Source organism: Aquarana catesbeiana, linkage group LG08 (genome assembly GCF_042186555.1).
Source record: "Aquarana catesbeiana isolate 2022-GZ linkage group LG08, ASM4218655v1, whole genome shotgun sequence".
Classification (NCBI taxonomy): Eukaryota; Metazoa; Chordata; class Amphibia; order Anura; family Ranidae; genus Aquarana; species Aquarana catesbeiana.
This window is the reverse complement of record NC_133331.1, coordinates 132,721,730-132,726,531: the sequence shown is the minus strand read 5'-3', so window position 1 is coordinate 132,726,531 and position 4,802 is coordinate 132,721,730. Positions and strand designations below refer to the sequence as shown.

Genomic DNA, 4,802 nt, shown 5'->3' with positions numbered 1-4,802 from the left:
ACTGATGTATGGTACGTCATTTTGCAGCGCTTAAGGGCCGCCCTGCCACAGTAAATGTACGTGGGGCAGTCCTTAAGCGGTTAAGGAATAAAGCAGCCACACTTTACTAAGACTAGCAAGAATATCTGCGAGGGCTAATTTTATGTGGACGAAGGAGTTTGACAGTAATTATGTGCACTAACATTTCATAAGCACTTTACTCCACAGGAGAAAAAAAAAATAAAAAATTGCTTAAAGTAAACTAAATAAAAAAATTCCAGATGAGACTTACATTGAACTTCTTGGGCATAGTAGGAAACACTACGGGTTTGATTTACTAAAACTAGAGAGTGCAAAATTTGGTGTAGATATGCATGACCAATCAGCTTCTAACTTCAGCTTGTTCAATTAAGCTTTGACCAAAAAAATAAAAAATAAAAACTGGAAGCCAACTGATTTCTTTGTAGAACTGCACCAGATTTTGCACTCTACAGTTTTAGTATATCAACCCCTATGTGTGCCAAAAATCAATGGCCAAACATTTTTTCTTACCTAAATGCAAGGAATGACCCCCTTCATGACCAGGCCATTTTTTTGCGATATGGCACTGTGTTACTTTAACTGACAATTTCCCGGTCATGCAACGCTGTACCCAAATAAAATTTGTAATTTTTTCCCCCACAAATAGTTTTAGTTTAGTGGTATTTGATCAGCACTGCATTTATTTTTTTTGTGCTATAAACAAAGACAATTTATAAAAAAAAAAAAAAAAAAAATGTAAAAAGAAAAAAATATTTTTTACTTTCTGCTATAAAACATACCCAATGAAAAAAAATATGTAATATGTATTCTGCTAAGTTTTTGGTAAAAAAAACCCCAATATGCATATATTGATTGGTTTTAGCATCTACAAAGTATGGAAAATACGGTATACTGGAATTTTTTTTATCCATTTTTTATACTGGTAATGGCAGCAATCAGTGACTTATAGAGGGACTGCGGTATTGCAGCAGACATTCTGACACTTTGTATTTGTGTCATTGGTTCCCACAGTGACCAGTGCTAAAAATATACACTGTCACTGTACTAATGACACTGGCTGGGAAGGAATTAAACATCTAGGGCGATCAAAGGGTTAAAAGTGTGCCTAGCCAGTGTTTGTGTGTACTGTGTGTGGTGCTTTTACTAAGGGATGTGATTAATTTTCTTTCCTACTTAGCAGGGAATGAAAATCCATCATGTCCCCCATCAGGACGGAGCCCTGCCTTGTTTACATAGGCAGAGTTTGGTGCTGTCTCTCTCCTCGCTGATCAGAGCGTGCCGGCAGACATGCATTGGCCGGCAGCTGCTGAGCAACTTGTGGCAAATCACAGAAGCAGTGCAAACGCCCTACTCCGAAGTGCACAATAGGGTAGACACTCACATCCACCAGGTAAGAGATGTGGTGAAGAGGCCCTTGTTCTCAACATGGAGACCAGATGCTTTGCCAGGGTGGCTTCTGTAAACTGATAAAAAGCAGGGATTTCAAATGGTGCCCAGTGAGCTCATTGCTTGGCCTGCACAGTTTATCTCACCAGGTGAGTCATCAGATACAGTAAAGTGCGGCTAACACAGTACAATCAGGTTCCTGCTGACCCAGCCAAATTTCAGTCTGTGAAACCAGATTTAGTACAAGCCATGAGGTTGGTTTGTTGTGGTAACAAATCTTACTATCCACAGTGTAAAGAAAAAAGAAATAAGAAACCAGCTTTTAACATCACAAAAGTTTAATAGAGCAGGCAGGCACAAATGTAAAAATTCTATGAAACCTCTTCCATAGTTTTTACAATAAGTTTTTTTTTTTTCCAACATCACAATTTTCAATAATTTGACAGACGCAAATATTTGTATTACTGAACACAGGAAAGCACATAACAGTCATCCAATGCTACAGACTAACTGCAAAGCAAAGTCTATACAGTATATATATATAATTTAACTGAAACATATCCACCATGTTATGTCATGTTCTCCACTGCACATGGACACAGACAGTCCTAAAAAAGAATAGTTAAAATGTAGCCTTTACCCTATCAGTTGTGAGAAGCATTTGGGTCCTGGGCAAAAAAACAAACACTGTTTAGACCCCCACAATACCATCTGTCACACCCCCCGCTGCTATAAGGTTGACCTGGGGTATCCCAACAACAACTGAACTAGTACAATAAGTCAGCTTCCTCCTTGCAGTAAGGGGACTCAAGATGTCTGGGGTCTTAAACAGAGTCCCTTAGACCTGCAGAATGTTAAAAGATACATTATGGCAATAGAGGAGATGCAATTTACTATAGAACCAACAGTGTATGTACATTTTATGTTCATTTGCTTCAAAACAAAAAGATCTCTATTGCACCCAAGAGAATGACTATCATGTCAAAGCAACCTTACTCATAGGTCACACTTCTGAATGTTTGAATTGGCATTAAATCATTGCACCCTTAATTCCCTTTGGTGACGCTGCAGTACTGATGTCAAAATGGATCAAGGATGCCTGTTGGGCTTCTATGTACACAAAAAAAAAAAAAAATTTAAAACATGTTAAAATTGAATGATGATTACTCAAAAAAAAAATTATATATTTAGTGTTACTTTACAAAAATTTACAGAAAAAAAAAAAAAAAAAAAAAAAAAAAAAGATAAAAAAGGGGAAATGTGCATACTTTGAGTTAGAGGTACCTTAAATCCGCTAAAAACGAGATGAAAACCATTACAAATCACATTGTTAAAAAACCCAAAACATGAATTCCTATGCATTTTAAAGAAAATCAGTCAAATTATTGTAACCAAAACCTTTCAACCACTGGTCAAACCTAGCTTGTCTTTCAAATACAGGATTATGATTATTTAGGAAGAGATCTTAAAGCGGAGGTCCACCCAATTTTATAAGTTTTGCTTAATCAAATTGCATAAATGTATTCATTCTTAAACAGAACTTTTTTTTTTAATCGAGTGTACCTGTGTATTTCTGCTTTTCATCTTAGTTTCCAGTATATAACCCTTGCGGCTATGGGCGGGTATTTTGCGGGTATATACGTAATGTCCTGTGCGCTGCACTGTCTCCTGGGAGCTTGTGTCATAGTTCCCAGGAGTCATTGCGGAGGCCCGCTGCGAGTTCTCGCGGGATTTGGAAAGATGAACTTCCTACAACGCCGCCCGTTGTGATGGCAACCAGGAAGTTTACGGTGTTCTGCACCGTTACAACTGAGCATGCGCGGGAATGAGCAAGGAATGCTGGTAGCTCAGCATCACTGGAACAAGGAAGTTAATGCTTGTGGGCTTCAAATGCCCACAAGCAAGATGAAAACGGTCGTCCACATTTTTTATAACTTCTTCTTTACAACGAAACCGGACATCGGGGGAGATAATTCACCAAAACAGTGAGTGTGCCACTGTCAATATGTGACGGTGTTAATGTTTGGAAAAAGAAAAAACACGTCAGTGGACCTCTTCTTTAAGGAACACACATAAAAAAATAATAATAAAATTAATAAAAAATTGTATTATCCGTACCTGAAAAAACAACAGCATGCCAATGATACAATCTGGAAGTTTTAAATCATATAAAGCCACCAGAAAAAAATTAAAAATCTGCTTGCTTGCAATCAATTGCCGACACGTACCCTAAGCACTGGCAAGAAATAACCAGCATCATGCTGGTACTAACTATGCTTAAACACTATTCCTCTATATTTCAAGGCTGATGACCCCAACAGTCTCTAAATTCTATACAGTTAGTTACATTGATGCTGGCCATACACGGAGCAAATTTCACAGCCGGTTCCTGATGAACGAGTCAAAAAACACTCACTCAGTGGTTGGCTCTGGCAGCTCCATTCAGGAAAAGTGAATCAACATTTGGCAAAAGGAGCCTGCTGGAAATTTTTTTGCAGGTAGCAGATGCATCAGATGAAGCTGCTGTTTGGGCATTCCGACAACCTCTGGCAGCGGTTGTCATAATACAACAGCTCAGCAGAGGGCTTTTAACAAGCTAAACAAAAGAAAGCCAACAGTGTATGGCCAACTCAGGGGCTCATTTGGACTTTTAGATCTATTAAAAACATACGTTATTTTGAATAAAGTAGACTTTAGGTTTCTTGGAAGTCAAAAATGTTCCTATATGTGCCTCTTTCCTTTTAAAGAAAAAAAGCACAGGTGTACCACCACTCTTCCCTATATCATTCACAAATATTCCTCCCTCAGGCAGAGATCTAGTGAGATCCTATCCATGCCCCTATCCTTTTTCTTGCTGCTTGAACAATGATCAGTGATCTGTGTGTTCCCAGCAACATATGGTGGATGCCAGCAGAAATGGCCCCGAAAGGACAAGCCACAACTAATCAGAGACCCATTTATTTATATACTTGCTGTTGTAGAAGTGAGTTTTACAGAACAACGTATATTCAGGTTGTGTGGCCCTCATAAAAATTCCTATTTCTAAGTAAAAAGGTCCTGGAACAGCTTTGGGCTTATGAAGATGGGATCAGAATCAGACGCTTCTGAGATCAGAATCTGACAGGTGCATTTGACCTCCTTAACCTTTTTCACAATCCCTAATCCTGTATACAAATTTGTCTAAAGCAAACAAAAGCCTGTTGACACATGTTCCTTATACTGGCCACCAAAAGAGGAATTAAACAGAGAATATCTGCTGGTAGTTTTAAATTTTTAAGAGGCTCAATTGAAAAAAAAAAAAAAAAAAAAAGGAAGATCGTTTTGATTGATGTGCTGAAGTTAAAAATTGATACCAGTCTTGCCTTGTGGTGCACTAGATCGCATATGAAACATCA

At 38.2% G+C, this 4,802-nt stretch overlaps 1 protein-coding gene across 1 annotated transcript in view; it reads right to left on the bottom strand.

The window, feature by feature from the left end:
• Positions 1 to 2,601: 2,601 nt before the first annotated feature.
• TNKS2 (tankyrase 2) overlaps positions 2,602 to 4,802 on the bottom strand; it is an 81,616-nt gene continuing 79,415 nt past the window's right edge. Inside the window, 1 exon segment of the mRNA XM_073596414.1 lies at positions 2,602 to 4,802. This exon segment is cut by the window's right edge and continues 710 nt beyond it. The gene's annotated coding sequence lies outside the window, so the exon portion shown is untranslated.